We start from the raw sequence: 11,662 nt of genomic DNA on the forward strand, positions 1-11,662 counted from the left end.
GTGTGTGCAGGGCCTGCATTCCTTTAATCTGGTCTCAGGTAATTTTTTTTTTTTGGCCATGCAGCATGCGGGATCTTAGTTCCCCAACCAGGGATCAACCCCACGCCCCCTGCAGTAGAAGCCTGGAGTCTTAACCACTGGACCACCAGAGAAGTCCCTCAGGTAATCTTTTGATGAGTTTCTCTGGTTCCTTTACTCTGGACTCAGGTGGTCTTCTCTGGTATGAAGAATGCTGACATCTTCCATTTGTTGTGTTTTAGTTCTATGAAGAGCTCAAACATGTTGTCATGTGTATCCCTTGAGGCAGAACCAGGACCTGCCCCAAGGCTGCACTGTTGTTTCTTGGCTCCTCCTCCTAAGTGGCCACTGCATCCCCTTCCTTCCCTGATTAGCAACTGTCTGAATCTGCCCTTTGGAACTCAGGGAAGGTCATGGAGGCTGGAGTCTGTTCCCTACAAACAAGCAATGGGGGACGCAGAAAGTCTTCCGTGCCCAGGAGCCGCACAGGGTCCTGCTCAGTTTCACTGCCCCCTCTCTTTTCTCATCTCCCACCACTTTCCCCTTCATCACTCTCTTTTAGATACGTGCCTCCTTGCTGTTCTTTGATCAGACCACACTTTGTCCCAGCTCAGGGCCTTTGCACTTGCTGTTCCCAGTGCCTGGAATGCTCTTCCTCATGGCTTGCTCCCTTGGCTACTCCTCATTCCCCTACCACCCCAGACCCTGGCAACCACCAATCTACTTTATGTCTCTATGTCTTTGCCTACACTGGGCATTTCATATAAATGGAATCATACAATTTGTGCTCTCTTGTGATTGGCTTCTTTCACTTAGAAATTAAATAATGTTTTCAAGATTTATCCATGTGTATTGGAAAAACCTTGGTTCTTTTCCTCCTGTGTCTTTCCTAACTCTTACACTACTGCCACACTCATAACACTTCTGACACTTCCAGTCACCAAACGTGTGTGGGAGGGCGTTCCCCACCAAGCAATTCTCTGTGAAACCAGCTGGGTGTCCTACAATTTAACTCAATTCTGACACTATATACCTCGAGACAGTGTCAGATCGCACAAGTTAAGGGCTCAGTCCTACAAGATTGCTCCCACCCCAATTCAGATGAGAGTCGCAAGTCCAGGTTGTCACCTGTGCTTCTGAGCCATGGGCTTTAAATGTGAAGCTACTATGACCTTCTCCTCAGTTTTGATTAATTTTCTGGAGTGGCTTCACAGAACTCTGGAATATATTTACATGCATCTACTAGTTTAGTAAAGGATATGATAAAGGATACAGATGAACAGCCAGATGAAGAGACACATAGGGTAAGGTCTGGGGGGGTCCCGAGCACAGGAGCTTCTGACCCTGTGGATTTGGGGTGCATCATCCTCCCAGTACACAGATGTGTTCACCAACCTGGAAACTCTGTGAACCCCACACTTTCAGGATTTGTATGGAGGCGTCCTCACATAGGCATGATGGATCATTGATTCCATTTCCAGCCCTTCTCTCTTCCCGAGAGAATGGGGAGCAGGGCTGAAAATTCTAAGCTCTAATCATGGTGCCAAAACACAAAATTCAACTGGGGAAATTTGAAAATCTAATTGACTCTATTCAATGATTCATGAATCAGGCAGCATCCCATCTAGGAAATCCCATCTAGGAAATAGAAAGTACAGGTGTGTGTCTCCTCCACAAGAGGAGACACACACCTGTACTGTGAGCCTCTCAGCCCCTGCTGATCTGTCCATCCCACACAGAGCCACTCACAGTGTTTACTGACCAAACAGATGAACTGACTGACACTCTGACTGTACTTCCCCCTCTTCAGTGGCATTTGGAGAGCAATCCTGCACAGGCACTGTCCCTCGAAGTTCCAGGGCTCGCCAAGCTTCTACATTGAAAACTGAACTCATCACTCTCCCCACTAAACTTCCCTCCCTCTTCTGTTCCCCATCTCAGCCAAGGGGTCACCCTCAACCCCTTCATCATTCAGAAAAGATTCTCTGTGCAGCTACTGTATTCCAGGCCTGTGCTAGGCACAAGGGAGGAAGCGGTGACACAGGGGAGGTGAAGTCCCTGCCCTCTAAGGCTTCAGCGTGGTTCTCAACACTGTCAGCTAGGATCCCCCCACGCCCTTTAATAAATATTTTGAATATCCTCCGCTTTAAATTCATGGATATTATAACCTACTTATACATGTAATGAAAAGACAAAATCAATATAATATAATGAATATAAAAGGGAAATAAAAGGAGCATTAGAATAAAATGTGTTTCAATCTCTAAATGCTTAGGCCTAATACACCAGAGACGTAATAAAGTAGTCACGTGCTTGCACCTACTTAGGACAAAGAAATCTGGATTTAAGGGATGTAAGACGATATTCAGGCAATACTTTATTTTTGGCATTTGAAAGTAAGAGCTTCAAAAGTAGAGTTTTGGGCTTCCCTGGTGGAGCAGTGGTTGAGAGTCCACCTGCCGATGCAGGGGACACGGGTTCGTGCCCCGGTCCGGGAAGATCCCACATGCCGCGGAGCGGCTGGGCCCATGAGCCATGGCCGCTGAGCTTGCGCGTCCGGAGCCTGTGCTCCGCAACGGGAGAGGCCACAGCAGTGAGAAGCCCGCGTACTGCAAAAAAAAAAAAAAAAAAGTAGACTTTTATATACCATGAAACACGGCGACTGCGACATCAACAAATGCAGACGGATCCAGGTGTGTCGTATGGGGACTCATCCCATGGTCAAGCAAAATCCTCAAACAATTAGATTTGCCAGCAGGTATCTGGGTGAATTTCTTCTTTCTCTATCATGAGTCATGTTGCCATTACGGGTGTGATTTTCCAAAATGGTGATAAGTCCTTGCTAAAGCTCTTGAGCAAAGCAAAACTTGGTCTTCCCTTGATTTACACAGTAGTTGCATTCCTGGAAAAGTCAGCATATGTTAAAACCACGCCAAAAAAAAAAATTGAGTTTATTTGTAAAATTACTAGTTTCCAAGCTTGGTTAATTACAGGGTGTGTTACCTACAGGAGCATTTGGTTGGACTTCTTAAAGTCCTGTGGGACAAGAAACATTCTCAGCTGGGCAGGACTGTCGCTACATTGCAGGAGAGCCAGCATCCCCAGGCCCCTGTCCACCACATGGAAATAGCACCCTCCTGTCACTGCATCCACTGAAATATCCCATACAGTTCAAAGCATTCCTTGGGAAGCATTATCCCTTCCATGAAGAACATTGGTCTAGAGGGTCAATATTCAAACAGTTGATCCCAACCCAGTGTAACATGTGCGGCAATACAGATTCCAGGGTCTGTGGGTGCTCCAAACCTGGGGTATCTCAGGAACTGGGGGTTCAAAGTGGACAGATCACTATAAGCAGACAAGACCTAAGGGAGGCCAATTTTTAGACAGAAAGAAGGGAAGGCAAAGGGGTGCCAGGCAGAAGGGACACCATAAGCCAAGGCCTGGAGATGAATGACAATCCATGAGGTATGTGGGAAATGCAAGGGTTAGAGCCCAAAGGGCCAGGTGGTGAGAGGCTGGAGGAAGAGGCAGGGTCCAGACCCTCCCACGCCTGTCACAGGAAGCAGCATGGACTCTGTCCTGGGAGGTAATGGGGAACCATCTCACATACAATGCATTTACTCATAAGTGCATTATTTTTTTAAGGGACTCTGCTCAAAAGATTTGTCCCCCTGAGGCCTGTTTTGGGAGTAGTATCTTACTTCTCCAGAAGTAAAGCCTGGAAATGCAAACCAGGGATGCTGATCGAATCAAATTGACCTGATCTATTCCTATTTGCTTACACTGTGGGGCCTGGCTTTGCTCCATCTGCCCGAGTCTATAGGTTAAGTTCAGAGAAGCTACATAAACAGTGACAAGCCTTCCCTGAAAGCAGATCATGACTCCCAGCACAGCCCTTCCCCTAGAGAAATCCAGCCTGTGGGCTGCGCAGTTAATGGCATGGGCTTTTGAAAGCCAATTCCCACAGTCCCCACAGTGGACAGAGGAGCTGAAAGGAACGATCCCCAGGCAAACCTGGTCCCCAGTCTCACCCCACAGAGGGTTCTGAAGATTTTATGATTAATATGACACCTTATAACATCTTAAAAAATGCTTGAGCAAGCAGAAGCTAACATATTGGCAAAACACCTGTTGAATCCCCCATTTTTCTGGATTAATCAAAAAGATGCAGGGAAATGAACTAAATCAGAATCCTCCCTACACAGACTTCCAAATAATCCTCCAAACACAGAAATGAATATTCAATAATTCAGGGCCTGCCTTTGAGGAATGCACAGGCAGCTGGGGAGCTGTACAGATAGTTCTAGGAGACAGTTTGTGTTAGGGTGATGGGGCTTGGCGGGGGGTGAGGTGTTCCCAGACAGATTCCTTTGTTCTCTTTGTGTAAATCATGATCCCAGGGCCTCTTTACGGTCACAAAACCCCCCAGCTCACCAGGGCTCTCCAAGAGGTCTTCCAGAACCATCTTTCTGTATGATTTAGCCCTCCTCCCAGTGACGGTGAAAGCCACCTGACTTCAAAAAGTATGGAATCGAAGGCATTTGAGCATCACTGTTACCCCGCAGGCAACACTCTCGCCTCCCTCTCTGATGCTGAAAGCTTGGAAGGGACCATAAAGTTTATTTCACAGCTGAAGAAATTGATGCTCGGAGAGGGACGATGACTTGCCCCAGGTCACAGTGAGCAAGCAGGGATTGGAAACCCAAGCCCAGGCTTACCACGTACATGCAAGACCGCACGTAAATGTGTTTATGAAAGTCCTCCTCCCCAGGGCAGTGACTAATCAAACCGCCTCTAAGGGGGAGTTGTTCATACACTCACAAAATGAATGTTCTAGGCCCACGTTCAGTGCTGAAGCCACTGACCGTGTGTGGCTATTAAGCACTTGAAATGTGGCAAGTTCAAACTGAGAAGGGTGTGAAATGCACACCTGGTTCCAAAGGCTTAGACTGAACAAAAGAATGTAAAATATCTCCTTAGTAATTTGGTATATTGATTACTTGTTGAAATAACAATGTTTTAGATATAGCTGGTTAAATAAAAATATTATTAAAATGAACTTCATCTGTTTCCTCCTTCTTTTTTCACTTTTTTTTGGCTACTAGAAAGTTTACCATTACGTACATGGATCGCACTCTATTTCCATTGGACAGAGCTTCTACAGGCATTGAGGATATAGCAGAGCACAGAACAGACAAAAATCATGCCCTCCTGGAGTTTATCCCCTGAGGGAGGAGAGAGACAACAAATGAATAAGTGAAATAAGTGCTATAGAAAAATAAAGCAGGGAAGTGGGGGAGGGGGTAGAGAAGGGAGGAGGGGTTGACATTTAAAATAGGATGATCAAGAAAAGGCTTCCTTTACATTAGCCTTCAGGAAAGTGCAAATCAAAACCATGAGGTACCACTTCATCACCCCCCTCTAGGATGTCTGTAATCACAAAGGCAGGTAAAAACAAGTGTTGGAGAAGATGTGGGAAATTGGAATCCCGATAACACTGCTGGTGGGAATGTAAAATGGTGCAGCCACTTTGGAAAACAGTCTGGCATCTTCTCAGAAGGTTAAACAGAGTTACCATATGACCCAGCAATTCCCTCCTAGGTATCTACCCAAGAGAAATGAAAACATATGTCCACACAAAAACTTGTACATGCATGTTCATAGGAGCATTATTCCTAATAGCCAAAAAGTGAAACAGCCCAAATGTTCACTAATTGATGAGTGGATATATAAATAGTAGTATCTCCATACAATGGAATATTATTCAACCCTAAAAAGGAATGAGGTACAGAAACATGCTACAACATGGATGAATCTTGAAAACATTAAGCTTGGTGAAGGAACTCAATCACAATAGAGCATATGTCTGATTCCATTTAATGGAATTCTAATTCCTTGAAATGTCCATAATAAGCAAATACATGGAGACAGAAAGTAGATTGGTGGGAGGGTTGAGCAAACTGGGGAGAAATGGGGAGTGCCTGCTAATAGGTCTGGGGTTTCTGCTTGGAGTGATGAAAAATGTTCTGTAACTGATCATGGTGAAGGTTGCACAACTCTGTACATACGCTAAAACCCACTGAATTGTACACTGAATTGTAATGGGTGAATTGCATGGCATATGAATTATATTAATAAAACTGTTATTAAAAAAAAGAAAACAAAGACTTCACTGAGAAGTGATATTTGAGCAGACATTTGAGTGAATTAATTGGCTATTTGCGGGAAGGACATTCCAGGCAGAGGGAACAGCAAGTGCAAAGGCCCTGAGGAAAGAGCAGGCTTTTTCAAGGAACAGGCTAGAGCAGAATGAGAGGGAGAGAAGAAGGAGTTGAGTCAGAGGGATGGGGCAGCAGATCATGTAGGGTCTTCCAAGCCATGGGAAGGACTTTGGCTTCTCTGCTGAATAAGATAAGTCACTGGTGGCTTTAGAGCAAAGAGGGATCAGTTTGGCTGCTCTGTTGAGAATAGCCTTCAGGGGTCATTTGCAGAAACAATGAGAAAGCTGTTATATTGTCTGAACATTTCAGTTGAACTAACATGATGTATATGTGTGTGTTATTGGTTTGAACCCCCTAGAACAGGGAGGGGTTGGCAAATTGCAACCCGGGGGTCAAACCTGGCCCACCATCTATTTTTGGACAGCCTGTGAACTAAGAATTGCTTTTACATTTTTTTAAAATCAGAAGAATAATACTTTGTGAGACATGAAAATCATATGAAATTCAAATTTCAGTGTCCATAAGTAAAGTTTTACTGGAACACTTCCAGGCCCGTTTGTGTGTATAGATGCTTTCACAGCAGAGGTGAGTAGATGCAACAGGGACAAGTCCTGAAAAATGATATATTTGAAAACAAAAAATATTTGGTGAGAAAAGTGGCATTGTTTTACAGTCAGCCCTCCTCTGCGGAACCCGTGGATATGGAGGGCCGACTATGGGACTCAGATTTTGGTATGAGAGCAGGTCCTGGAAGCAATCTTCCACAGATCCTGAGAAACCACTGTACATGTTTGTAAATATCTTTAAAGTCTGGCTTGGACTTCCCTGGTGGTGCAGTGGTTAAGAATCCACCTGCCAATGCAGGGGACATGGGTTTGAGCCCTGGTCCGGGAAGATCCCACATGCCACAGAGCAACTAAGCCTATGCACCACAACTACTGAGCCTGTGCTCTAGAGCCCGTGAGTCACAACTACTGAGCCCATGTGCCACAACTACTGAAGCCCGCGCGCCTAGAGCCTGTGCTCCGCAACAAGAGAAGCTGCCTCAATGAGAAGGCTGCGCACCGCAACGAAGAGTAGCCCCCGCTCCCTGCAACTGGAGAGAGCCCGTGCGCAGCAACAAAGACCCAATGCAGCCAAAAGATAAATTAATTAATTTAAAAAAAAGAAAAGTTACTTATAAGTATTTAAAAACAAGGTCTGGCTTAATAGAAGACAGCTGCATTCTCATATCTGATTCTTCCTTCAACCTGTGGCAATACTACACATGTAACTTCTGGAAAACTCCCCTCTGTGCTTGGGAGAAAATGAGAGTGAAAAACGAAAATCATGTCCTAGTATTATTATGAAAATAATAATAGTGCTGATCTCACAGACCCTCTGAAAAGGTCCCAGGGACCACACTTTGAGAGCTGCTCCCGTGGAGGCAGCAGGGACTTTACCCGGAAGCCACACTCCAGAGGCACTTCTGCAAGTGCTTCAATTGTCTTAATGCCATTTCAGCAGAGGGTCTGTTCATTAGCAACCTGATGGCCAAAATAATTGTCCATCAGTCAAACAGGCAGTGTTCCAGATGTGCGATGTGCTGTCCATGTGCCTCTGCTCTTGCACCGCAAGGCATAAGAATCTAGTGAGCTCCAATGGGCTCTAGGTCTTAGGAATCCGTCTGGTCTGGGGTTCAAGCTGCTGAGTGAGGATGCCATCGCCTGACCCTGAATTGAAGCTTGTTCCTCAAATATTGTTGCTTCTGCCTTGGACTTAATCTTTTCAAGAAGGAAGCTTTTTGGAACACCCAGGACATATATCTGGGCCTTCATTGAGCTCACAGAGGAGGTCATATAACTCGAGGACCTGCTTGCTAATCAGTGATGGTCCGTGGCACAGAATTCAGGCTACAACTGGCTTGCATTGCCTCAGCGCCCCCCGCTAGTAGCAAGGTACGCTCATCTACCACTCATTACTGGAGATTACTGAGATCTACAGCAACACTGAACCCAGTTGCGATGAACTGGCTTAGTCGTGTCATGATGTAATCTACCACAGTAATCCAGGAGAGAGGTGAGGGGGACTTGGACCACAAGATAGTGATAGAGTGCTACAGAGTGGTTGGATTCTAGACATAACAGGCTGTGCCAATGAACCAAGTGTGGAGTGTGAGGAAAAGAGAGGAATCGAGGATGCCTCCAAGGATTTTAAAGGCACTTGAAAGGATGGATGGGGCAGCCTGCAGGAGAAACAGTTTTGTGGGGGAGACTGACCCCTCCCCCCCCAACAGGACAGTCACCATCAGGTTGGGGTCTCATTCTAGGCCATCTGGGAACTTCCCATATCCAGAGTAGCTTCTGGGGAAGGGTCTAGAACAGGTCAAAAGAGGTGGTTCATGAAGGGAGAAGGTGGGTTCATTCTGTTTGCTCTGTATGAAAGGGCTTGGTCAGAAATTCCCTGGTGGTCCAGTGGTTAGGACTCTGTGCTTCCACTGAAGGGGGTAACAGGTTCAATCCCTGGTCCAGGAACTAAGATCCCGCATGCCGTGCAATGCGGCCACAAAAAAAAAAAAAAAAAAAGAAAGGGCTTGGTCACTCAGTCCTCCAGGAGGAAAATCTATTCCAAGTCAGAACATTTGGGGAGCTACTTGAATCAATGTGTAAACAGGTCCAGAAAATGTATTCTTTTAAAGAATGTTGATTCAATATTTACTAAGACCTTGTCCTAGAGCCTGGGGATAGAACCAATTAAAACGTGGTGCCAGCCCTCCTGAATCTTAGTATTCAAGAGGAAATAATTTCCCTCCTTCAAAAAAGATAGCCCCAGGCTATGTATTCATTCATCCACCAAATATTCATGAAGAATCTACTACATGTAAAGTGCTGGAGATACAGGAAAGTTACAAGACAAGCTGTTCAGCGCTAGAATATAGGCCAGATTTAAAAAGGGGGTTGTGAGGTGTCTTGTGTGTATGCGATGAGGTTGACCAAGGAACAGCTCACAGAATATAAACAGCAGCTATACCAGGGGAGCGGCCAAGATAAGTGCTCTCTAAGCAAAGATAAGACTTCATGAGGAATGAGGTTTAAATTGCCCCTAAGATAGAGAAGACTCAGATGAACCAAGATAGCTAGCAGGTCCTACTAGGAGGTGGTGTGAAGCTGATATAAAGTTAGAGGTAGGTTAGCAAAAGATTTGAGTGTAGGACAAGAGAGTGACTCACTGGGCACATGGGGCTACTAGAGGGAAGATTTACTGTAGATATTCCCGCCCAGGCCTTGGGCCCAGAACACTTTATCTCTGCCATCAAGATCCACTTAGATTCTAAGTTCTAGACTAACAACTTGTAGATCAATGACATTTCAACACAAAGAATAGCTAGTCAATGAGGAAGGACCTTGAAAAGAAGGAAAGAAATCAATGTTTTATTATATTTACCGACCCTTTAACTCCTATCAAGTTTACTCCTTGGGCATTTTGTAGTATTTATCCCTCCTGTTTTTCTTCCAAAGTGCCAGGAATTTTGCAAAGTGCCAGGAATCCCCAAACTACCCCTTGTTGCTACCTTCTGATGTTACATCATTTACAAAGACTGCAACTGCCTAGGAGTTGGCCCCCTTTAAACAGCGGTAACCATATGTTCCCCTGCCCCTAGACAGTGTGATCAAGACAGCCAGGACCGGCCTTCCCTGGTGGCACAGTGGTTGAGAGTCCGCCTGCCGATGCAGGGGACACGGGTTCGTGCCCCGGTCCGGAAAGATCCCACATGCCGCAGAGCGGCTGGGCCCGTGAGCCGTGGCCGCTGAGCCTGCGCGTCCGGAGCCTGTGCTCCGCAACGGGAGAGGCCACAACAGTGAGAGGCCCGCGTACCACAAAAACAAGACAGCCAGGACCCAGATTTAAATCACCAGCTGCATGCCCTTGGGCAAGTCACCTTTTCTGAGATTATTTCTTCATCTGTGAAATGGGATAATAATGCCAAACTCTACAGACTTCAGAGGTGTTCATGGAATAATCATATTCAGTAAATGTAAAGCATCCAACACAATCCTGGGCGCAGAGTAGGTAATCAATGCTTCTTTCTTCTCCCTCTGTCCACTCTCCCCTCAACAAACACATACACTGTCTTTTTCACACTCAACAGCTGGAAGCAGCAGAAGCACGATTTGGAATCAGAGAAGGAGGTGAGAGTCACGCTTTGTGCCTTTCCAGCTGGATGGCACTGGGCAGGTCACTTTGCCTCTCTGAGCTGGGGGTTTCTCATCTGTAACTTGTATGCCATGCCCTCATCACAGCATTGTTGTAATAGCTCAAGAGAGAGAGGGCCTCACTTAGGGCAATGGCAATAGCTATCACAAAGGATCTGTTAAGGGAATACTCTAGCCAGGTTGTTGCTTCTATTTATCACCTGTGAGAGGAGGGACTCCCAGAACTGAAAATACAGTCCTCTTTGTACAAGTTCTGGCTTTTCTGCCAGGAATACCTGGCATACAAATGAGTAGCATGTTAGCAACTGTAAAGGAATGTAACAGAGCAGGATATGAGTACACAGAATTCTGGCCAATTCACAGGCAATGGGGAATCTAAGATGTTTGTTAATAGTGATTGTGTGGTTTGGAGAAGGTTTCAGTTTCCCCAACTCTAATAATGGGAGAAAGACGAATTGCAGATGGAATCTTATAAAGGCCTGTCTCCGCTCTAAAATTCCACATTCTCTGAATCTGCCTTCTTTCCCACAGCTGTCCGCTATAAATGTCCAATATAAATGAAGGATGGTGAGGCAGTCTCTGAAGGCTGGTCAGCAATCCCCTGGGCTTCTGAATTGTTTCCTGCCCGTCTGATAGCAATTGATTATGCCTCTGATGACTCTTGCAATATCATCAGGGAGGCTTGTCTGTTTAGCTGATGGCTGCTATTCTCACCAGAGGGTGGCAAAATAATGTCGGAAAACCCCAACCAGGAACCTCAGGTATAAAAGGAAAATGTAAAAACACCAGGGATCATCTGCCAAACTTGGACCCCTGCTCCTCTTGGAACCCCCAACCTTCAGCCGAAGCAACGATTCTCAAAGCATGGTCCTGGTTCCAGCAGCATCAGCATCACCTGGGAACCTGTTGGCCCCCCACAAGCTTGGCCACCCAGACTTAAACCGGAAGCTCTGGGGGTGGAGCCTACCAAGTGATTCTGATGCACTGCTCTCAGTGGTTAAAGAAACAAATCACCTATTTTAAAGCATAAAGTCTTGGTCTTCTCATCAGAGTCCAGGTGTGAGCTGAGCCAGTGCTGGAGTCCAGCTCAGGTTCTGCTACCTCACCGCTGTGGAACTCTGGGCAAGTTAGTAAACCGCTCTCAGCCTCAGTTTCTTCACCTGTAAAATGGAGGTAATACCTATAGCATCAGCGGTCCTGGGGTGATAAATAACAAATGTGTGAGCT

This window comes from Leucopleurus acutus (assembly GCF_964270905.1).
Source record: "Leucopleurus acutus genome assembly, chromosome: 1".
NCBI classification, from domain to species: Eukaryota; Metazoa; Chordata; class Mammalia; order Artiodactyla; family Delphinidae; genus Leucopleurus; species Leucopleurus acutus.